The sequence below is a fragment of the Pseudophryne corroboree genome, chromosome 7 (genome assembly GCF_028390025.1).
Source record: "Pseudophryne corroboree isolate aPseCor3 chromosome 7, aPseCor3.hap2, whole genome shotgun sequence".
In the NCBI taxonomy this organism is placed as follows: domain Eukaryota; kingdom Metazoa; phylum Chordata; class Amphibia; order Anura; family Myobatrachidae; genus Pseudophryne; species Pseudophryne corroboree.
The window spans coordinates 367,504,040-367,530,233 of record NC_086450.1 but is presented as its reverse complement, the minus strand read 5'-3'; positions in this window follow the sequence as shown (position 1 = coordinate 367,530,233).

Genomic DNA, 26,194 nt, shown 5'->3' with positions numbered 1-26,194 from the left:
AGATTCACTCCCAGTAGGCGGCGGCTTAGCATGAGCAAATCTGCTAAAATTCACTTGCGAGCGAACAACTCGGAATGACCCCCCAAACTTTTTATACTTTACACCAGGGTCGGACTGGCCCACAGGGGTACCAGGGAAACCACCGGTAGGCCCCACTGCCTGAGGGCCCACTCCTTCCTCTAGGGATCAGGTTCCAGACTGTGCACTTGTTTATACATGGTAAATATGTTGCATTACACTGCACTAGACTATTGTGCATTTCAAGCCTCTGTGGAGGCTGGTGACACCCCTTTTGTAGGCTGGCCACACCCCTAAGTATGGGCCCCTATCACTGCATTTTCCTGGTGGGCCCTTCATGCCCCAGTCTGACACTGCTTTACACAATTAAACAAATGTATTTTACAAATCCTTGGTAAGATAGAGTTATTGAAGCTTAGCTTCCAATTTCCGAAATCCGTATGATTTCTATTATTTGATTCTTAAATATACCATTTTCAACGGTAAATCTGAAGCTTTTTTATCCAGTGTATCTAATTTACCCTGGAATGTGGAGGGATGTGGCAAACGGAGCATGGAAATTAAGAAAAAAAAAAAGAATTATTATTTTATCTTAACATCCAATATTATTGCAACTTTTTGTGGAAGGCTGTTGTATAGAAGACCTACAGTATTTAGGTCGACACCAAATAGACAACATGCATTAGGTCGACAGGTACAATAGTTCGACAGGTATAAAAGATCGACATATAGAAGGTCTACAGAGGATAAGGTCGACAGGTACAGAAGGTCGACAGGGTAAAAAGGTAGACATGACAATGGTCGACACATAAATGGTCAACACCAGTTTATTTCAGCTTTCTGTGGTCAAATATTGTATGTTTTGTTATAAGAAAGCACCACCAGTAGAAACATATTTGCTCACCACACTTCAGGTAAGGTGGCTCGCACCGCTACTGTTGCGCTTACCACAGGTTACTATTCCCAAATGTAGTCCATGTGGATAGTAAATCAAGCAAATGTTGGGAAAACATGTTTTAAAAAAGTCAACCCCATTGTCATGTTGACCTTTTGAACCTTTAGTTTTGCGCCTGTTGACCTTATATACTGTCAACCTTTCATCTGAAAGGTTTTCATCTTGAAAGGTAAAGACCTTTTTGTACCTCACTACAGAATGGTAGCTGCTCAATCAATCTAGTAATACCCCTGTGGAGCTGAAAGGAGGGGTTATTCTAGATAAGAAACAAAGGGGTGGAGGGGTTACCCAGCACATCAAGGGGTATCAGAAACAAGACATGAACACAATATGGAAATAGATAATTTAGAGATCGTAGGTACATATATTTGAAAAAAAAAGGGTTAAGGGGCCTATTTACTAAGCCTTGGATGGAGATAAAGTGGCTGGAGATAAAGTACCAGCCAATCAGCTCCTAACTGCCATTTTTCAAACATAGCCTGTAAAATGGCAGTTAGGAGATGATTGGCTTGGACTTTACCTTTGTCCACATTATCTCCATCCAAGGCTTCGTAAAATGACCCCTAAGCCTCCAGGCCGCTTCATGGCGTCTCTGACACTGGAGGTCCCTAACACTGCCTGATAACAGCACCCACTCTGGGCCATATAATTGCCTAATGTAAAGCCACATAATAATGGCACATAGAAAAATATATATCGAAATAGGGAACAAAATCACCTGGAGTCACCCCTAGATCCTCCTGCCGCCTACTTCTGTGACATTACATGTTGGAGAGAAGTAGTCTGATAAACTGAAAAAGTTGGCAGGTTGGCTGCTCTGATGAAAAAGTTGGTTAGGTGTGTGGAGCACCATTTTAGTTATTGAGGCTGATGAATATATAGGGTGAGGTGTGGACTACTTCGCCTTTTTCTATTATTATTTTACAGACTGTGCATATGAACTGTTTTGTCTGTCAGAATGGAGCAAAGCTTATGCAGAGCATACAGACCACCAGCTGATGGTAGAGGTGCAGGATACTAGCAGAGAATAGTGTGTGGAATGCAATAGCTCTCTTACGTCCTAGAGGATGCTAGGGTCCACATTAGTACCATGGGGTATAGACGGGTCCACTAGGAGCCACTGGCACTTTAAGGGTTTGATAGTGTGGGCTGGCTCCTCCCTCTATGCCCCTCCTACCAGACTCAGTTTAGAAAATGTGCCCGGAGGAGCCGGTCACAGCTAGGGGAGCTCCATAGGAATTTTTCTAGTTTTATTATTTTTCTTAGAGTTAGGCACAGGGAGGCTGCTGGCAACAGCCTCCCTGCTTCATGGGACTTAGGGGGGGAGTAATGTCCAACCCTGAGAGGTTAATGGCCACTAAATCCGCTGACAGGACACTGAGCTCCTGAGGGTGATGATCGTTAGCCGCCCGAGGCGACCACTCACTCCCGTAGCATGCCGCCACCCCCTAACAGAGCTAGAAGATTCTGGTGGCAAGTGAGTCACCGGCGGCCCAACAAGCGGGGAGCCAGTGTGAATGGCGGAAACAGGGTAGGAGTGCAGTACTAACTGTGCTCCGGAGAGCTCAGTAGTACACAGTGCAGCGCTATGAGGGGCAAACTGAGCCAGCGCAGACACCCTACAATGGTCACTCAAGGCTGTCAGGGACCCCGGTAATGCTACCAGCCATACCTCAGGCCAGTATAAAAAAATTGAAAGTGCGGGAAGATGCGCTATGTTCAAGGGGCGGAGCTTCTCCTCAGAGAGGACCCAGCGGCTTCCAGCGCCATTTTCTCCCTACAGCTACAGCTACAGAGACCCTGACAGGGAGTGCTGTCCCTCCACACGACTCCAACTATCCTGTGCGGTACCAGTGGGTTGTAGAAGGGGGGGAGGCTGTAAATTACTGTGTAGTCTATTAAGGGTACACAGTCAGTGCCAGGTATTTTGTTTACAACTGCCTAATTAAGCGCTGTGTGTGTGCTGGCTCCAAGCTCTGTTTCTCTGAAGGTAATTGGGGGTAAAACTGTGTCTGACTTTCCCTGTGTGTGTGTGGGTATATGTTCTCTTACATAGCCAGGGACTCTGTGTTTTATGCTGCAGAGAAAGTTTCTTCTCCAGAGGAATCCATCCCCTGTACCCAGGAATGTAATGTCTTGTCTCAGGCTTCTATCTCTGAGCCAGAATGGCTGATTTCAATTAAGGGAATGATCTCTCAGATTGCTACTAGGGTGGCTCATACGGAGTCTGAAACTCAGGTTTTAAAGAATTCTATGGCAGGTTGATCAGGTTCTGTTCCTATTCCTTCTAAAGCCCCCAGCATATACCCACAGAAATGTGTGCTTGCCCAGATTATGCAAGCTGCACGGATACTGACTCTGATACAGTAGACGGTGATGGGGATGTGCTGAGGGGGGCGGTATCCCTTGCAAAGGGGGTGCAGCTCATGATTGAGGCCATTATAGAAGTATTAAACATTACTGACACCCCACCTGAGCAGGTTGAGGAGGCTTACTTAACAGACAATAAGAAAGCCTCACTATCCTTCCCTGCGTCTAAAGAATTAAACGCTCTATTTGAAAAATCCTGGGAACCCCCAGAGAAAAAATTCCAGATTCCCAAGAGGGTTCTGGTTTCTTTTCTCTTTCCCGAGGAGGATAGAAAAAAAAATGGGAAAACCCGCCCATAGTTGACGCATCTGTTTCCAGGCTGTCAAAAAAGGTAGCGTTACTTGTTCCCGGATCTACCACGTTAAAAGAACCGGCTGATCGTAAAATTACACTACCCTCAAATCCATATACACTGCTTCAGGAGTGGCGTTAAGGACTACTATTGCCTGTGCATGGATTTCTAAAGCTATAGTAAAGTGGTCAGGCACGTTACTAGAAGACTTAGATACAATGGATAGAAGTGACATTGAACTGTTTTTTACGTTACATACAGGATTCTGCGGGTTTCATGGTGGTGTCCATGAAGGGTACACTGAATGCAAGAATATCTTCAATGTCGGTATCAGCTCGCAGGGGACTCTGGCTACGCCAATGGTCTGCAGACGCGTAATCCAGGAGAAGTGTGGAGAACCTACCCTTCACAGGTCAAGCTCTATTTGGGGAAGCGTTGGATGCGTGGATTTCCACGGCTACCGCGGGTAAGTCACCTATTCTTCCCTCAGCTGCTTCTTCTACGAAGAAACCCTTTTCTTCCTCGGCATCGCAGTCCTTTCAGATCGCTAAGACGGAAAAGTCCAAGCCTCCTACCACTTTCTTTAGAGGTGGTCGGGCAAAATCCATGAAGCCTGCTCCTGCAGGCTCCCAGGACCAGAAGCCTGCTTCTGGTTCCTCAAAATCCTCAGCATGATGGTGGACCGCACAGCCTGGAGAATGGATTAGTGGATGCGAGACTCAGACATTTCAGCCACGGCTAGGTGTCATCCGGTCTGGATCCCTGGGTACAGGATATTGTGTCCCAGGGGTACAGACTGGAGTTTCAAGAACTCCCACCTCACCGATTCTTCAAATCAGGCTCGCCAGCTTTACTGACAGACAGGGCTATCCTACAGGAAGCCATTCAAAAATTGGAAAAGTCAGAGGTCATTGTTCCAGTTCCACCTCATATGCAACACATGGGTTACTATTCAAACCTTTTCGTGGTACCGAAACCGGATGGTTCGGTCAGACCAATTTTGAACTTGAAATTGTTAAACCCTTATTTGAGGGAATTTTGAATTCAAATTCAAAATGGAGTCTCTGAGAGCGGATCTCAGGTCTGGAGGATGGAGAGTTTCTGGTATCTCTGGATATCACGGATACGTACTTCCACATCCCAATTTGGCCGCCGCATCAGGCTTATCTCAGATTTGCACTGTTAGACAGTCACTATAAGTTTCAGGCACTGCCATTCGGGCTTTCCACAGCACCGAGGGTGTTCACCAAGGTGAAGGCAGAGATGATGGTTCTCCGCAGACAGGGATTGAACATAATTCCATATCTGGACGATCTGCTGATAAAGGCATCGTCCAGGGAGAGGTTGTTGCAGTCCATTGCTCTCACGACTCGTCTGCTCAGGGAACATGGTTGGTTCCTGAACCTTCCAAAGTCACATTTGGAACCGACAAGGAGATTGTCTTTCCTGGGGATGATCCTCGACACGGAAGTGCAGAGGGTGATTCTACCAGTGGAGAAAGCATTGGTGATACAATCGATGGTCCGGGATGTCTTGAAGCCTGCCCGGGTATCGGTTCATCAGTGCATTCGCCTTCTGGGAAAGATGGTTGCCTCCTACGAGGCTCTACAGTATGGCAGATTTCATGCTCGATCCTTCCAGCTGGACCTCCTAGACAGGTGGTCGGGTTCTCATCTACATATGCACCAGAGGATACGTCTGTCGCCGAAAGCAAGGATTTCACTCCTCTGGTGGCTGCAAATGCCCCACCTTCTGGAGGGCCGCAGGTTCGGTATTCAGGACTGGATCCTTCTAACTACGGATGCAAGTCTCAGGGGATGGGGCGCAGTCGTTCAAGGGGAAACATTCCAATGAAGGTGGTCAAGTCTGGAATCCAGTCTTCCAATAAACATTCTGGAGCTAAGAGCCGTGTGCAATGGTCTTCTCCAAGTGTCACATCTTCTGCGAGATCGGGCCAATCAAGTGCAGTCGGACAATGTAACGACGGTGGCCTACATAAACCGACAGGGTGGAACAAAGAGCAGAGCTGCAATGTCGGAGGTAACAAAAATCATCCTCTGGGCAGAAAAGCACGCATTGGCACTGTCAGCAATTTTCATTCCGGTAGTGGACAACTGGGAAACAGATTTCCTCAGAAGACACGGGAGTGTGGGGCCTCCATCGGGAGGTGTTCAAGGAGGTGACAAATCTTTGGGGTGTACCTGAAATAGACATGATGGCCTCCAGTCTCAACAAGAAGCTTCGGAGGTATTGTTCCAGGTTAAGAGACCCGCAAGCAGTGGCTGTTGACGCCCTGGTGACTCCATGGGTGTTCCAGTCGGTGTACATGTTCACTCCACTTCCACTCATTCCAAGGATCCTAAAGCTCTTAAGGAGAACAAGTGTTCAGGCAATCCTTATCGCTCCGGATTGGCCAAGAAGGGCTTGGTACGCGGACCTTCTGGGTCTACTGCTGGAAGATCAAGGCCTCTCCCTCTTCGGGAGGACCTGCTGCAACAGGGGCCGTTCACCTATCAAGACTTACCGTGGCATGGAGGTTGAACACCAGATACTAGCTCAGAAGGGCATTCCGAACAAGGTTATTGCTACCCTGATACAGGCTAGGAAAGGAGTAACGTCTAAACATTACCATCGCATTTGGAAACGGCATGTATCTTGGTGTGAATCCAAGAAGTTTCCTACGGTAGAGTTTCAATTGGGACGATTTCTCCTCTTCCTACAGGTAGGTGTGGATATGGGCCTGAGGTTGGGATCCGTAAAGGTCCAGATTTCGGCCTTATCCATTTTCTTCCAGAAACAACTGGCTTCCCTCCCTGAGGTTCAGACTTTCTTGAAAGGGGTTCTGCACATTCAGCCTCCCTTTGTGCCGCCTATGGCGCCCTGGGATCTTAATGTGGTGTTGCAGTTCTTCCAATCGGATTGGTTTAAGCTTCTACAGGAGGTTGAGGTCAACTTTCTCACGTGGAAGGCTGTCACTTTGTTGGCCTTAGCTTCTGCTAGACGTGTGTTGGAGTTGGGGGCTTTGTCTTGTAAAAGTCCCTACTTGATCTTCCATGATGATAGAGCTGAGCTCCGGACACGTCAGCACTTCCTTCCAAAGGTTGTGTTGGCTTTTCATATCAATCAACCTGTTGTGGTGCCAGTTGCTACTGACTCCTCAATTCCATCAAAGTCCTTGGCTGTTGTAAGGGCTCTGAAAATTTATGTGAAGAGAACTGCTCGTCACAGAAAGTTGGACTCTCCGTTTGTCCTATATGAGCCCAAGAAAATTGGGTGTCCTGCTTCTAAGCAGACAATCTCCCGCTGGATCAGGTTCACTATCCAGCATGCGTGATCGACGGCAAAATCTGCTAAGGCCCACTGTACTCGTAAAGTGGGTTCTTCCTGAGCGGCTGCCTGGGGTGTCTCGGCTTTACAGCTATGCCGAGCGGCTACTTGGTCTGTGTCGAACACGTTTGCTAAGTTCTACAAGTTCGATACTTTGGCCGCTGAGGACCTAAAATTTGGTCAATCAGTTCTGCAGGAGCCTCTGCGCTCTCCCTCCCGATCTGGGAGCTTTGGTACATCCCCATGGTACTAATGTGGACCCCAGCATCCTCTAGGACGTAAGAGAAAATAGGATTTTAATTAGCTACTGGTAAATCCTTTTCTCTTAGTCCGTAGAGGATGCTGGGCACCCGCTCAGCGCTTCGTTATCCTGTAGAGGTTACTTGGTTCAGTACTGCGTTGTTCTTTGTTAAGTACTGCAATATTACTTGGTTCAGTAATGTTATTCAGCGGTTGCTGAGTTTTCAAGCTAGTTAGCTTGGTTTGCCTTGTTTGTGTCAGCTGGTGTGAATCTCGCCACTATCTGTGTAAAATCCTTCTCTCGAAGTTGTCTGTCTCCTCGGGCACAGTTTCTAGACTGAGTCTGGTAGGAGGGGCATAGAGGGAGGAGACAGCCACACTGTCAAACTCTTAAAGTGCCAGTGGCTCCTAGTAGACCTGTCTATACCCCATGGTACTAATGTGGACCCCAGCATCCACTACGGACTACGAGAAAAGGATTTAGTGGTAGGTAATTAAAATCCTATTATCGCAGGGCATCACTGAGCTAAGGGTCTGTGTCCCACTGTGGTGCCCTAATACAGTGAACAGATGCACCACACATTCGCAGAAGACCAAATGGTGGCCATCTTGGTAATGGATTTGATGCCTCCCCGTAGGAGCATCATGGAGACTGCATAGTAGTGCTCTCCAGGCTTCAACATTTAGAACCTCCACATACTGCTGTAAAGGAAGTGGTTTAGTCTGAAACTAGCTAGTTTATTTATCAATACAGCAAAGGGTTACTGCAAGCAATACCAAAGCAATACCAAAGCCTGTTGAAGCCATGAAGTATAATGATGTACCGTCACAATCCTCTGAAGATAGAAGGGGCAGTCCCCAGCCACTCACCATCTTGTCTTACTGCAGCCCGTAGAGCAGAGGAGCTCTGAGCTTCTGAACTCACAAGGAGAACCTCTCATGAGTCAAAGCTCCTCAGGTCCCACTTGGGTCACTGACTGCATATCTAGCTTGCTCCCTCTCCTGCTGATCAGTTCAGTGGTAAGCAACAATATCCCCCTCTCCCCTAGTTACCAAACATAAATATATAGCGAAGGAGCATAGAGGAGGGGTGTGTGGGTGGAGGAGCTAAGTATCGAGCTGGAAGTGGTGGTGCTTGAGTTTTCTAAAAATGACAGATGCATGAAGCCCCTGCTGCATGAACCTTCCACCCTTGTAGCTATCTCCCTGCACCCTGTCACTGCCGTCACTAAGTATTTTAACTGCACTCTGCCATCCTTGCACCTGTAACTGCTCCCCATGTAAGTGACACCTGCACCTTGTAACTTCCACCTTTGCACCTCCCCAGAAACTATAACATCACCCCACCACCATCATCCCCGCCACCTGGTACTTCCTTCACTGCATACTATAACTGCCTCCCTGTACCCTGTAACTACCCCTCACCTCATGCAAGTGACACTCCTGAACCTTATAACTTCCTCCCTTGCATCCAGTTACACCCCTCTGCAACTGCACCTTGCAACTGTACCCACTGCACACTGTATATTCAGCATCACTGCAACTGTCATACCTGCACCCTGTAACTGCACTCTGTACTTTCCATCCCTGCATGTGGCCCGTTACCCCTGCACCCCGTTACTCCCACTGTGTGGCATAATGTGTATAAGGGGCACTACTGTGTGGTGTAATGTGAATAAGGGGCACTACTGTGTAGCATAATGTGAATAAGGGGCAGACTATGTGGTGTAATATGAATCAGGGGCACTATTTGCAGTGTAATGTGAATAAGATCATGCTATTATGTGGCTTAATTTGAATTAAGGGTATTTATTGTGTGTTCACGCCCGTCTCTGTGAGTCCAAACCCCTTTTATGCAGAGTCCTTGTAAAGTATGGGAGGGAGGGTACCAAACACACCGACCCTGCCCCTGCTGATTGTCACCATCACCCATGTGTTTAGTCCTCCAGCACCCACAAGTGAAATGTATCATAAGCATGTATATACGTTTGCATCCAGGTCTACTTACATTACAGTTATGGAAATATTCCCTTACTGTATTTAGATCACCCTTGCCTCCATGTTTCTGCCTCTGGTCATAAAGAGTTGCAAGTGTAAAGGGGGTGAAAATCTGCATACGGGCATATGCATATATGTATTGATGTACATGGACAGTACAGAAATAAAAAGTAGATGTACGTCCAACTCTAGATATAAAAAATAAGGAAAAAGGTAATCTCTTGCTTGGGGTACTAATCAACCACAAAATAGAGGTATAATACAAATTAAAACAGTACTTTTAATAATGCAAGTTAAAAAAAATAATGTATGAACCCTCAAGTGACAAACAATATAGAAAGCATGTAGAATATAAGAAGTTAGTAACATACTCTCTTGTTTGTAATTTCCAAGGACTGATATAGAGAGCCAAAATACAGTAGTGCTATCAATAAGCACATAATATTCAACCGATATAATAAAAACATATAATAATTCAAATCTGATATAACAATCTTATGAAAATAGTTCCCTAATGGGAATAATTGTTCACTAGCAAACAAATCAAGGCTTGCAGATATTTTGAATAATTCACAATTTGGGAGTAAATATCTTACCCTGGTGAAAATAAAGAACAATTCTTACAATTGACAGATGCAAACTCTGAATAGATTTTAATGTCAACCACTAATGTTGAATAATGTTTAGTATGAGTTATCACCTAGCACACTGCAACAGAATATAGTAATTTAAATATCATCAGTCATATGTGCAGTGTGTAAACACATGGAAATACTGACACCTATAATTGACAGAGATCAGTCTGATTAGTTTAATAGACAAAAAATATAGGTATCCCCAGATGTTTAGAACACAAATGGCTACTGCATAACATGTGCAAAGCATTGGATGACATGTGAGCATACTCATTGTTCTGATCTTAGGGAAAAGGAAAAAAGGTCAGGGGCATCTGCTGTTTAGTGATTATTTCCTAGTGTGTCTGGTGCTGTGTATTGCAGGCAAAACTGTATAGGAAATAAATCTCGTAATGAGAATGCCAGATCAGAAGACACACAGGATTATGTGAGGTCTCAAGTGGGGTGCTGATGCCCTATATTTGCAAGAATTCCCATTGGATTAAAAGTGAGCAGCCCCAGATCTAACCCACAGTGATCTGCTGGTGACCCCAGGTTATCTGATGTAGAGCCGTAACTAGACATTTTGTTGTCCTGTGCCAGAGAAAGAGAATTGGTGCCACCCACCCCATCCCCACCCCCATACTTAGAATAGGGATATAGCGCGCCTGAGGTGCATTTTAATAATATAGGGGGTGGCTTCATTGGAAGGGGCGTGGCTGCAGAACAGCTCCAATTAATATCACACCACACAGTAGTTCCCCTTATTCACATTACGTCCGGTAGAGCCCCTTATACACATTGTGCCAGGTAGAGTCCCTTAAACACATTATGCCAGACTGAGCCCCTTATACACATTATGCCAGGTAGAGCACCTTATACACATTACACCAGGTAGAGACCCTTATACACATCAGCCAAGTAAAGGCCTCATACACATTATGTTAGGTAGAGCATCTTATACACATTACGCCAGGTAGAGTACCTTATACACATTACACCAGGTAGAGCCCCTTATACACATCATCCAGGTAGTGCATCTTATATACATTATGCCAGATGTAGCATCTTATGCACATTATGTCACGCAGATCACCTTATACAAATTATGCCAGGTAGAGCCCATTACACACATTATGCCAGGTAGATCCCATTGCACATTTTATCCTCAGGTATAGCCTAATATACACATTATGCCAGATAGTGCCCACCTCCTCCCTCCATGAGGCTGTGACTGAGGGCACTGACATGGACAGAGTGGGGATATAGTCACTGTCAGGTATATACTATACTATACCGTCAAGTATATACTATACTATACAGCAGTGCTGCACCTGCTGCTGGGGGCTGGGCTCTCCACTCTAAATGCCTGCTGCCTGCTGGACCTGTCCTGGGTCAGTTCAGCAGCTTCTCCGCTTCTGGTCTCTCCCTTCTGCCGGAATGCTCCTCGCAGGGCACTGTTGCTGTGTGCTGGGGGCAGGCTGGGAGAGAGAGTCTCAGGACACACTGCAGACAGAGAAAGGGGTCAGATCATATGGGCGTGCAACTGCTATTTCTCAATGGATGCCTGCAGACGTCCGTGCAACTCTGCCTGAACCCCAGCGTATATTGGACCTCATTCAGCTTGGATCGCTGTTGAGAAAGAAATTGCAATTTTCTTAGATCTGTTTCTCCTAAAAAAGAACTTTTGAAGAGCCACCCAGAAATGTAAAAGACGCCAACCGATGTGTTCGTAACTCTGCATATGCAATCATAGAGTTGCCACCCATTGGCAGAAATCGAGTACCATCGACAATTCTGGTTGACCCATGCATTCACAGATATACGTGACAACAGTCGCAGTGATGCAATGTTTTTTATTGCAGCGATCAAATGGCCATGACACACCTGCATTTTCCCAACTACTCCTCACAAACGCAATGTAACCTCCCACAAACAGTCACTTCCTGTGAATCGATATGTAATTGCACTTTGCTGCTGGGCCTGCGATCGCAATTGGTTTTCACGCACGCGCGATGCGGTTGCAGAGCAAGCGCAGTCGTCCATTAATCATCTGATTTGCAATTTTGCAACTGCAGCTGAATAAGGCCTATATTTAAAATGCTATAAACATTACAGTATTCATAAAAATCTAAATTAGCTCCTATCCTGGGTGAATAATCAGCTTAATTACGATATTGTGAAAGAAAAATAATAAAAAACATGACTGTATTTTAGGAAGGTAAGCTGTTCTCTGCATGCCAGGTAAATGGAATAGACTATTAAGAGATTAGCTGCTTAGAAAACAGCACAAGGTTTTATACTAATCCTCTTTTGTCAAATTGTCCAAATGTATCCCTGTGTAATATTTATTTTAGATCCTCTGTGTACTCTTTAGATGCCTGAAAAAAAAATAGCTTGATCTGAAACAGTTTTCATCTAGTTCGTAGATTCCACAGGTAGACAGATTTCAGACTGTATTGAGAATGGATTATATGTAAAGAGATGTGCGGTGGGCACTTTTCGTGTTTTGTGTTTTGGTTTTGGTTCTAATTCCCCGCTCGTGTTTTGGTTTTGGATTGGTTTTGCCAAAACCACCCTTTCATGTTTTGGTTTTAGATCTGGATGATTTTTGGAAAAAACATAAAAACGGCTAAAATCACAGAATTTGGGGGTAATTTGGATCCTACTGTATTATTAACCTCAATAACATTCATTTTCACTCATTTCCAGTCTATTCTGAACACCTCACAATATTGTTTTTAGGCCAAAAGGTTGCACCGAGGTGGCTGTATGATTAAGCTAAGCGACACAAGTGTGCGGCACAAACACCTGCCCCATCTAGGAGTGGCACTGCAGTGTCAGACAGGATGGCAGATTTTAAAAAATAGGCCTCAAGCAGCACATGATTCAAAGAAGAAAAAGAAGTGCACCGAGGTTGCTGTATGACTAAGCTAAGCGACACAACCACCCAGGGGCGGATTGGGATCGAACACCAGCCCGGGAAATTTATGGAAGCAGCCTTAATGAGGGCAGAGTCTGTTGAGGGGGAGGGGCCTGTCAAGAGGGCGGTGTCACTCCTCAGAGGTCCTGATTCTGAGATAGACACAGTAGGGGCCTCCTTTGCTTTACGTTATGCTAATGTTTACCTGTGACTGTGGCCCTCATTCTGAGTTGATTGCTCGCTAGCTACTTTTAGCAGCCGTGCAAACGCATTGTCGCCACCCACGGGGGAGTGTATTTTCACTTTGCAAGTGTGCGATCGCATGTGCAGCCGAGCGACACAAACACATTTTGTGCAAAACAAGACCAGCCCTGCAGTTACTTATCCTCTGCGAAGATTCTAGCGACGGAGGTCCTGGAATTGACGTCAGATACCCACCCTGCAAACGCCTGGACACGCCTGCATTTTCCCAAACACTCCCAGAAAATGGTCAGTTGCCACCCACAAACGCCCTCTTCCTGTCAATCTCCTTGCGATCAGCTGTGCGAATGGATTCGTCGCTAAAAGCATTGCACAACAACTATGCTCTTTGTACCCATACGACGCGCCTGCACACTGTGGCTCATACGCATGAGCAGTTTTGCCGTTTTTTTAACCTGATTGCAGCGATGCGAAAATTGGCAGCGAGCGATCAACTCAGAATGACCCCCTTTATGCATATGCTGCTTCCCTTCCCTGATGCACATCTGTACGTCTGAATATACAAGGATTGATATGCCCACTTTCAGTGTCTACTGACACTTCAGTCATGCTTTTAATCTACTTCTGATTTTATTGATTTTTCATTCTACAAACCCCTTTATTTAACCTTATATGTTTCAAAGTACAGGGAGAGGGAGCAAACACCACATACAGTACAGGGAGGGAGCACACACTACATACAGCACAGTACAGGGAGGGGGAGCACACACTACATACAGCACAGTACAGGGAGGGGGAGCACACACTACATACCATACTTACCTACCTTCTGGCAGCTCTCTCCGGAAGAGAGCTGCCAGGACGGCTCAGTGGAGGGGCTGGGCTGGGCAATGTCGAGAGGAGGGGGCGGGGAGGAGGCGGAACGGGGTGGGGAGGAGGCGTAACGAGGGCGGGGTTATATATTTACACGTTTAAACCATGCCCCTGCTCTGTAATGCCGCGATAACCGGCATTTTACAGCAGGGGGCGTGACTATGATGACGCGATTCCACAAGAATCGCATCATCTACTGTACGGACCGCCCACTTTACTCTCAAAGTGGGTGGCCGGGCAGGGGGAACTTGAAAAACCAGGAGACTTGCCTGCTCTTCCGTGGGGCCGGGAGGGTCACCCGATTTTTGGGAGCCTCCCGGCCATTCCGGGAGAGTAGGCAAGTATGGTACATACAGCACAAGTACAGGGAGGGAGCACACACTACATACAGCACAGTACAGGGAGGAGGAGCACACACTACATACAGCACAGTACAGGGAGGGGGAGCACACACTACATACAGTACAGGGAGGTAGCACACACTACATACAGCACAGTACAGGGAGGGAGCACACACTACATACAGCACAGTACAGGGAGGGGGAGCACACACTACATACAGCACAGTACAGGAAGGGAGCACACACTACATACAGCACAGTACAGGGAGGGAGCACACACTACATACAGCACAGTACAGGGAGGGGGAGCACACACTACATACAGCACAGTACAGGGAGGGGGAGCACACACTACATACAGCACAGTACAGGGAGGGGGAGCACACACTACATACAGCACAGTACAGGGAGGGAGCACACACTACATACAGCACAGTACAGGGAGGGGGAGCACACACTACATACAGCACAGTACAAGGGAGGGAGCACACACTACATACAGCACAGTACAGTACAGGGAGGGGGAGCACACACTACATACAGCACAGTACAGGGAGGGAGCACACACTACATACAGCACAGTACAGGGAGGGGGAGCACACACTACATACAGCACAGTACAAGGGAGGGAGCACACACTACATACAGCACAGTACAGTACAGGGAGGGGGAGCACACACTACATACAGCACAAGTACAGGAAGGGAGCACACACTACATACAGCACAAGTACAGGAAGGGAGCACACACTACATACAGCACAGTACAGGGAGGGAGCACACACTACATACAGCACAGTACAGGGAGGGAGCACATACAAGTAGTGAAACACAGACACAGGGGACCAGTGCAGCAGAATCTGTCCCAGTGTCCAATCCGCCCCTGATTACATACATAGCCACCATATTACATACATAACCACCACATTATTACATGACTAGCACCACATTATACAAATAGCACTGCATTACACTTATAGCACAGCTTTACATGTATAGCACTGCATTACACAAATTGCGCCACATAACACGAATAGCACAACATTACAGGTATAGCACCGCACTACATGTATAGCACCGCATTATGTGACTGGCACCACGTTACATACATAGCCACCGCATTACATACGTAGCCACCACATTACATACGTAGCCACCGCATTACATACGTAGCCACCGCATCAATAGGCCCATCATCATAGACAGACATTGGGCAGCTATAGGGCTGAAGGACGTTGCATTAGAGATTGTCCCAGGGCTGGCTGTGAGTGCTGCCTGGTCAGCTGGCATCCTGAGAACTAGGTACATCCTGCTCCTGTCCAGTCCCCAAACCATACACTGTGACCGGGGACACCCTATCCTTTACACCATCATGATAATGCAGATAATGTAATTAAAAATAACCTCTCTGCCGGGTCCCCTTCAGTGCTCAGTCGCCGCTCTGGCCAGTTCAGTGAGAGTGCGGGAGCTGGGGTGGCAGCGGGTGTAGTGAACCGGGCTCTGACCATCGCTTTGCTGCTGCTCCTGGGCTGGGCTCGTTGAAGAGACCTTTGGCCGGGGCCAGGGAGAGGTTGCTCCTGGGCTGGTTAACTTTCTCAAGGTCCCCCATTGGTAGAAAAGCTTCACCACTTTTCACGGCTAGCGGCACCTGGAAGTGCCCGCTAGCCTAACTTCCGGATTGCGTTTCAGTGAACCACAAGTACTGGAAGCAGTGTGAGCCAGCCCAGCCTGAGTGTGAATCGGCCTGGCTGAAGGGGATATGGGACCAGCCCATCGGAATCTGTCATGGTGTCCTGGTGGGCCAATCCGCCCCTGGTAGCTGCACTCCCTGCACCTATGGTAGCTATACCCTGCATATAACACATGTAATTGTGACAGGGAAGGTGGCCCCTCTCAGCTCTGCATAGTAGCTGCTCTCCCTGCACTTATGGTAGCTACGTCCTTGTATATAACACATGTGACAGGGAAGGTGGCCCCTCTCATGACTTGGCCCCATAGCAGCTGCACTCCTCGCACCTATGGTAGCTACACCAGGGGCGGATCCAGAAAAAAATTACAGGGGGGGCACCATTAGGGACGTGGCTTCGTTGGAATGGGCGTGGCTTCGTTGGAATGGGCGTGGTATTGCAGGAAAAGACTACCTTATACCCCAGTTTTGCAACCTGCACGCCCAGACGTTGGCCACCACAGGAAAGAAAAATAATCCTGATTCATGCCCCTTACATTATTTGTCATTTTTCCTCCTTATAGTAATGCCCAGTATACATTATTCCACATACTGCAATGGCCCTTAGACATTATTCCACACACAATAATGCACATGACACAATATGCACACACTGTAATGCCCCAGACACATTATGCCACACACCGTAATGCCTGTGACACATTATGACAGGAATCGCAATGCCCGTTATACATTATGCTACACACTGCACTGCCCCTGATACATTATAGCACATACAATGTCTGTGACACATTATGCCACACACTGCAATGACCTTGAGACATTATACCACAATGCCCGTGATATAGTATACCATACACCGTAATGCCTGTGACACATACCGCAATGCCCGTTATACCCTATGCCACACACCGTAATGCCCGTTATATATTATGCCACACTGCAATGACCCTGAGACATTATACCACATACCACAATGCCCGTGATATAGTATACCACACACCGTAATGCCTGACACATTATGACACACACCGCAATGTCCATGATACATTATGCCACACGCTGCAATGACCCTGAGACATTATACCACATATCACAATGCCAGCGATATAGTATACCATACACCGTAATGCCTGTGACACATTATGACACACACCGCAATGTCCGTGATACATTATGCCACACACCGTAATGCCCATTACACATTAAGTCCTACAGTAAGGCTTCTAATTACTTTTCAAATACCTGCTCGTTGTCAGGGGTTTCATGCACTGGGTGTCATGCTCGTTGCCAGGGGTTTCATGCTCTTGGTTCCATGCACGGTGCCAGGGGTTTTCATGCTCAGGGTGTCATGCTCGTTGCCAGGGGTTTCATGCACTGGGTGTCATGCTCGTTGCCAGGGGTTTCATGCACTGGGTGTCATGCTCGTTGCCAGGGGTTTCATGCACTGGGTGTCATGCTCGTTGCTAGGAGGTAGTCCTTGTTGCTAGGGCTGTGCTCCCAGTGCCACATATGTCCCCAGTGCCAGATATTCCCCCACGGTGCCAGGTACTCACATGCCCCCAGTGCCAAATATAGCCCCCCCCATGTGCCAGGTACACATATACCCCCAGTGCCAGATATTCCCAGACAGTGCCACATATGCCCCCAGTGCCAGATATCTCCCCCCCAAGTGCTTTATATGCCCCCAGTGCCACATATGCCCCAGTGCCACATATGCCCCAGTGCCAGATATTCCCCCCCCCAGTGCCACATATGCCCCCAGTGCCAGATATCCCTCCCCTGCCAGTTATTCCCCCCAGTGCCACATATCCCCCCCCCAGTGCCACATATGCCCCCAGTGCCAGATATCCCCCCCCGTGCCAGATATGCCCCCAGTGCCAGATATTCCCCCCAGTGCCATATATGTCCCCAGTGCCAGATATTCTCCCCCCCCCCTCCCTGCCAAATATGCCACCAGTGCCAGATATCCCCCCCCAGTGCCAGATATGCCCCCAGTGCCAGATATTCCCCCCAGTGCCATATATGTCCCCAGTGCCAGATGTTCTCCCCCCTCCCTGCCAAATATGCCCCCAGTGCCAGATATAACCCCCCAGTGCGTCCCTTCCTCCGCCGCCGCCGCCGATGCTCCCCCCGCTCCCCTGCTGTTAGGAGGGACACGGAGGGCACAGTGCGCGCCTCTCCTGTGTCCCTCCTGTGTCTCCGGCGGCCGCGGGTCACTGTAATAAAGGAAGTGCTCACGAACGGCACTTCCTTTATGAGACCAGCGGCCGCCGGAGACACAGGAGGGACACAGGAGAGGCGCGCACTGTGCCCTCCGTGTCCCTCCTAACAGCAGGGGACGAAACGAGACCGCAGACTGACATGCGGACGCTAGTCCGCATGTCAGTCTGCACTAAAAATGACAGGGGGGGCACGTGCCTTGGTGCCCCCCCCCCTAAATCCGCCACTGAGCTACACCCTTGTATATAACACATGTAACTGTGACAGGGAAGGTGGGCCCTCTCAGCTCTGGGCCCCATAGCAGCTGCACCTTCTGCACCTATGGTAGCTACGCCCTTGGCGAACCCGCATATGGCTCTGTTGCACTCCTACCCCCACCGGCAATCTGGCGGCCAGGATCTCGGCATCAGGATGCTGACCGCTGGGATACCAACCGCCGGTTACACGATCCCAACACATGACAGAGCATATGGTACTTGTCTATTCTCCAGCAATGTCTTGGAGATTCCAGGATAGCAGGCACCAAGGTGTAAGCATATCTCCAGTAATGCCTCAGTTCCACACGCTGATGCCCACTTCCCATGTGAAGTGACCAATCCAGGTGAGCTGATGACGCTATTCCTGTTGAATCCCACCATCATGGCCCCTTCCCCCACTTTACAATGACGTAACCGTGGCTTTATGTACTGTGTCTTGATGATGCGATTCTGCTGTCATGCCCCTGCACTGCCCACATGGTTGCATCATATCCCTCCCAACTGGCAACCAAGAACTTGGTAAGTGTGTGATATCTGGGCCCTGTAGCTCACCAGCAAAAAAGTATCTATTTTTTAACCATTTCATCACCCCCACATCCACTGCATACAATGGGATCTATGTACTAAGCCTTGGAGAGAGATAAAGTGGATGGAGATAAAGTACCAGCCAATCAGCTCCTGTCATTTTTCAAACCCAGCCTATAATATTACAGTTAGCAGCTGATTGGCTGGTACTTATATCCATCCACTATATCTCTCTCCAAGGCTTAGTGAATAGACTCCAGTATTTGTAACAAGCCCCAGTGCTTTAGCCTACCAATTACCCACCACCACCACCAATTTTGCAACTAAACACAGTAAAGCATGAGAGGACATGGGTTGTTATCCGATGTCTCCACTGTACAGCTGGCCACACGCAGGCCCATCCCGCCTCTGAAGCTGCGGCCCAGGATTATTGATAAATTTGACCTCACACTTGGATGGCCAAACCTGACATGGACCAGTAAAACAGCCCCATGGGGTTTCTGGAGGATCTATGGGGCCAATTCAGACCTGATCGCTCAATAGCTGTTTTTTGCAGTCTTGCGTTCACATAGTCGCCGCCCACCGGGGAGTGTATATTTGCTGTGCAAGTGTGCAATCGCATGTGCAGCCGAGTGGTACGAAAAGATTTTGTGTAGTTTCTGAGTAGCCCAGGACTTACTCAGCCGCTGCGATCACTTCAACCTGTCCGGGACCAGAATTGACGTCAGACACCCGCCCTGCAAACGCTTGGGAACGCCTGTGTTTTTCCAACCACTCCCTGAAAATGGTCAGTTGACACCCACAAATACCTTCTTCCTGTCAATCTCCTTGCGATCACCCATGGGAATGGATTCTTTGCACAAACTTATCACTGAGCAATGAAGCGCTTTTGTACCTGTGCGACGTGCCTTCACATTGCGGTGCATACGCATGCTCAGTTCTGACCTGATGGCAGCGCTGCAAAAAATGCTAGCGACCGATCAGGTCTGAATTAGGCCCTATAAACACTGTGTTATGTGCACATTAAGTGGTATAAATGAAAATGTATGGAACATGAGTAATTAACATGAATTAAAAACAAATCATCACATTATAGTGACGTCCAGTAAACATGACACGATGGGAGTTGTAGTGCACCAAGGACCTCCTAGACAGATCCGCACATGACATTCCACCATGCACTGGGCTCAGCCACCAAGCATTCCTGGAACTTGTTATAAAATGTTGCCAAGTACAGTCACATATCAAAGTAAACTCTAAGTGTATCTACTATATAAAAGCGAAAATCCGTCCTGTCTTTCTATACAAATCCACAGTTTACAAGCGACGATTGTGAAATTTTACATACGTGCGTAATAAAACACGGCGGAGGCAACTAAAACAGAAATCCCTTACACCCCTAGGGGGGCAGACAGCAGCACAGAGTATATCAGCATAACTCCGGAATTGCTGGAGCAATGTACTCAAAACTTGGTACACATATGCCTTACAATCTGGGAACAAACACTGTGGGAGGAAGACACCCCCAGCACCCCTAGGGGTGAGGCAGCAGCACTGAGTATTATAGCAGTCAGCATAACTCTGGAATGCCTGCAGCAATTTACAACAAACTTGGTACACATATGACTTTCACTGTGGAAACAAACATTGTGGGTGTCAGACACCCCTAGCACCCCTAGGGATGGGACAGCAGCACAGAGTATGTCAGCAGACAACATAACTGTGGAAGGCCTGGAGCAATATACAACAAACTTGGTACACATCTGATTTACAATCTGCAAACAAACTCTGTGGGGGTTAGACACCCCTAGGGGTGGGACAGCAGCACAGATTATGTCAGGAGACAGCATAACTCCCGAATGCCTGGACCAATTTACAATAAACTTGGTTCACATATGACTTGCAAGCTGGTAACAAACACTGTGGGGGTAAGACACCCCTAGCACCCCTAGGGGTGAGGCAGCAGCACAGAGTTTTTCAGCAGTCAGCATAACTCTGGAATGCCGGGAGCAATTGATACCAAACTTGCTACACATATGACTTACACTCTGGGAACAAACACTGGCCCTCATTCCGAGTTGTTCGCTCGCACGCTGCTTTTAGCAGCATTGCACACGCTAAGCCGCCGCCTACTGGGAGTGAATCTTAGCTTAGCAAAATTGCGAACGAAAGATTCTCAAAATTGCGAATAGAAATTTCTAAGCAGTTTCTGAGTAGCTCGAGACTTACTCTGCTACTGCGATCAGTTCAGTCAGTTTCGTTCCTGGTTTGAAGTCACAAACACACCCAGCGTTCGCCCAGACACTCCCCCGTTTCTCCAGCCGCTCCCGCGTTTTTCCCTGAAACGGCAGCGTTTTTTCACACACTCCCATAAAACGGCCAGTTTCCGCCCAGAAACACCCACTTCCTGTCAATCACACAACGATCACCAGAACGAAGAAAAAACCTTGTAATGCCGTGAGTAAAATACCAAACTTCTTAGCAAATTTACCTGGCGCAGTCGCAGTGCGAACATTGCACATGCGCAGTTTGCGGAAAATCGCTGCGATGCGATGAAAAAGAACGAGCGAACAACTTGGAATGAGGGCCACTGTGAGGGTAACACACCACTAGCACCCCTAGTGGTGGGCCAGCAGCACACACTATGGGGGTAATTCCAAGTTGATCGCAGCAGGATTTTTGATAGCAATTGGGCAAAACCATGTGCACTGCAGGGGAGGCAGATATAACACGTGTAGAGAGAGTAAGATTTGGGTGGGTTATTTTGTTTCTGTGCAGGGCAAATACTGGCTGCTTTATTTTTACACTGCAAATTAGATTGCAGATTGAATACACCCCACCCAAATCTTACTCTCTCAACACATGTTATATCTGCCTCCCCTGCAGTGCACATGGAGGGTAATTCCAAGTAGTGATGAGCGGATTCGGTTTTACTCGGTTCTCAAAACGGCATCTTATTGGCTCACGGATGTCACGTGTTTTGGATAGCCAATAAGATGACGTTTTGAGAACCGGGTAAAGCCGAGTAAAACCGAATCCGCTCATCACTATTTCCAAGTTGATCGCAGCAGGAATTTTTTTAGCAATTGGGCAAAACCATGGTGGTCATTCTGAGTTGTTCGCTCGCAAGCTGCTTTTAGCAGCTTTGCACACGTTAAGCCGCCGCCTACTGGGAGTGAATCTTAGCATAGTAAAATTGCAAACGAAAGATTCGCAATATTGCGAAAAGACTTCTCTGTGCAGTTTCTGAGTAGCTCGAAACTTACTCAGCCAGTGCGATCAGTTCAGTGCTTGTCGTTCCTGGTTTGACGTCACAAACACACCCAGCGTTCGGCCAGACACTCCACCGTTTCTCCAGCCACTCCCGCGTTTTTCCCAGAAACTGTAGCGTTTTTTCGCACACACCCATAAAACGGCCAGTTTCCGCCCAGGAACACCCACTTCCTGTCAATCACATTACGATCACCAGAACGAAGAAAAAACCTCGTAATGCCGTGAGTAAAATACCTAACTGCATAGCAAATTTACTTGACGCAGTCGCACTGCGGACATTGCGCATGCGCATTAGCGACTAATCGCTCCGTTGCGAGAAAAAAATAACGAGCGAACAACTCGGAATGACCCCCCATGTGCACTGCCCATGTGCACTGCAGGGGAAGCAGATATAGGGGGTCATTCCGAGTTGTTCGCTCGTTATTTTTTTCTCGCAACGGAGCGATTAGTCGCTAATGCGCATGCGCAATGTCCGCAGTGCGACTGTGTCAAGTAAATTTGCTATGCAGCTAGGTATTTTACTCACGGCATTACGAGGTTTTTTCTTCGTTCTGGTGACCGTAATGTGATTGACAGGAAGTGGGTGTTTCTGGGCGGAAACTGGCCGTTTTATGGGTGAGTGCGGAAAAACGCTACCGTTTCTGGGAAAAACGCGGGAGTGGCTGGAGAAACGGGGGAGTGTCTGGCCGAACGCTGGGTGTGTTTGTGACGTCAAACCAGGAACGACAAGCACTGAACTGATCGCACTGGCTGAGTAAGTTTCGAGCTACTCAGAAACTGCACAGAGAAGTCTTTTCGCAATATTGCGAATCTTTCGTTCGCAATTTTACTATGCTAAGATTCACTCCCAGTAGGCGGTGGCTTAGCGTGTGCAAAGCTGCTAAAAGCAGCTTGCGAGCGAACAACTCGGAATGACCACCATAATTTGTGCAGAAAGAGTTAGATTTGGGTGGGTTATTTTGTTTCTGTGCAGGGTAAATACTGGCTGCTTTATTTTTACACTGCAATTTAGATTGCAGATTGAACACACCACACCCAAATCTAACTCTCTCTGTACATGTTATATCTGCCTCCCCTGCAGTGCACATGGGCCCTCATTCCGAGTTGATCGGTCGCAAGGCGAATTTAGCAGAGTTACACACGCTAAGCCGCCGCCTACTGGGAGTGTATCTTAGCATCTTAAAATTGCGACCGATGTATTCGCAATATTGCGATCACAAACTACTTAGCAGTTTTAGAGTAGCTCCACACTTACTCTGCCTGTGCGATCATTTCAGTGCTTGTCGTTCCTGGTTTGACGTCACAAACACACCCAGCGTTCGCCCAACCACTCCCCCGTTTCTCCGGCCACTCCTGCGTTTTTTCCGGAAACGGTAGCGTTTTCAGCCACACGCCCATAAAACGCCGTGTTTCCGCCCAGTAACACCCATTTCCTGTCAATCACATTACGATCGCCGGAGCGATGAAAAAGCCGTGAGTAAAAATACTATCTTCATAGCAAAGATACTTGGCGCAGTCGCAGTGCGAATATTGCGCATGCGCACTATGCGGAATTTCACTGCGATGCGATGAAAAATACCGAGCGAACGACTCGGAATGAGGGCCATGGTTTTGCCCAACTGCTAAAAAAATTCCTGCTGCGATCAACTTGGAATTACCCCCATGGTTTTGCCCAATTGCTATCAAAAATCCTGCTGCGATCAACTTGGAATTACCCCCTATATCAGGACATGTATGATATGTCAGTGATGACAGTGCTGCATGTGACAGGGGCACTGACATGATGTGAGGAGGGGAATGGAGGCAGCAGGAAGCTACAGACTGAGAGTTGTATAGTGGGAAGAGCAGGGTCCATTGGGGGACCAAAAAGGGGTGCGGCCACTACACAAAGTGCATCAGGGAAGCCAGATATGCCTATATACTACTAATGTGCACCGGACATTTTTCGGGTTTTGTGTTTTGGTTTTGGATTCGGTTCTGCGCCCGTGTTTTGGATTCGGACGCGTTTTGGCAAAACCTCCCTGAAAATTTTTTGTCGGATTCGGGTGTGTTTTGGATTCGGGTGTTTTTTTTAAAAAAAAAACCCTCAAAAACAGCTTAAATCATAGAATTTGGGGGTCATTTTGATCCCATAGTATTATTAACCTCAATAACCATAATTTCCACTCATTTCCAGTCTATTCTGAACACCTCACAATATTATTTTTAGTCCTAAAATTTGCACCGAGGTCACTGGATGGCTAAGCGAACCAAGTGGCAGACACAAACAGCTGGCCCATCTAGGAGTGGCACTGCAGTGTCAGACAGGATGGCACTTAAAAAAATAGTCCCCAAACAGCACATGATGCAAAGAAAAAAAAGAGGTGCACCAAGGTCGCTGGATGGCTAAGCGACCCAAGTGGCTGACACAGACACCTGGCCCATCTAGGAGAGGCACTGCAGTGTCAGACAGGATGGCACTTCAAAAAATAGTCCCCAAACAGCACATGATGCAAAGAAAAAAAGAGGTGCACCAAGGTCGCTGTGTGACTAAGCTAAGCGACCCAAGTGGCTGACACAAACACCTGGCCCATCTAGGAGTGGCACTGCAGTGTCAGACAGGATGGCAGATTTAAAAAATAGTCCCCAAACAGCACATGATGCAAAGAAAAAAAGAGGTGCACCAAGGTCGCTGTGTGACTAAGCTAAGCGACCCAAGTGGCCGACACAAACACCTGGCCCATCTAGGAGTGGCACTGCAGTGTCAGACAGGATGGCAGATTTAAAAAATAGTCCCCAAACAGCACATGATGCAAAGAAAAAAAGAGGTGCACCAAGCTCGCTGTGTGACTAAGCTAAGCGACCCAAGTGGCCGACACAAACACCTGGCCCATCTAGCAGTGGCACTGCAGTGTCAGACAGGATGGCAGAATTAAAAAATAGTCCCCAAATAGCACATGATGCAAAGAAAAAAAGAGGTGCAATGAGGTAGCTGTGTGACTAAGCTAAGCGACCCAAGTGGCCGACACAAACCTGGCCCATCTAGGAGTGGCACTGCAGTTTTCTAGCGAGAGGTTGAGTGCTTCCATCCTCATATGAATCTGAACCACTAGCCATGAACATAGGCCAGGGCCTCAGCCGTTCCTTGCCACTCCGTGTCGTAAATGGCATATTGGCAAGTTTACGCTTCTCCTCAGACGCTTTTAATTTTGACTTTTTGGGTCATTTTACAAAATTTTTGTAGTATACTTGACGACACAGAGGTAGAGCAGTGGACTACTGTACCGTACTGCTATATATTATATACTGGTGGTCAGCAAAATTATGCACTGTCCTCCTACTATATATACTGCGCACAACAACTAAAATGCACCACAGGTATGGATGGATAGTATACTTGACGACACAGAGGTAGGTAGAGCAGTGGTCTACTATACTTTACTGCTATATATTATATACTGGTGGTCAGCAAAATTATGCACTGTCCTCCTACTATATATACTGCGCACAACAACTTAAATGCACCACAGGTATGGATGGATAGTATACTTGACGACACAGAGGTAGGTAGAGCAGTGGACTACTGTACCGTACTGCTATATATAATATACTGGTGGTCAGCAAAATTATGCACTGTCCTCCTACTATATATACTGCGCAAAACTTAAATGCACCACAGGTATGGATGGATAGTATACTTGACGACACAGAGGTAGGTAGAGCAGTGGACTACTGTACCGTACTGCTATATATTATATACTGGTGGTCAGCAAAATTATGCACTGTCCTCCTACTATATATACTGCGCACAACAACTAAAATGCACCACAGGTATGGATGGAAAGTATACTTGACGACACAGAGGTAGGTAGAACAGTGGACTACTGTACCGTACTGATATAATACTGGTGGTCACTGGTCAGCAAAATTCTGCACTGTCCTCCTACTATATACTACAATGCAGCACAGATATGGAGCGGTTTTCAGGCAGAGAACGTATAATACTGGTGGTCACTGGTCAGCAAAACTCTGCACTGTCCTACTACTATATAATATACTGGTGGTCCCCAGTCCCCACAATAAAGTACACTGAGCACAG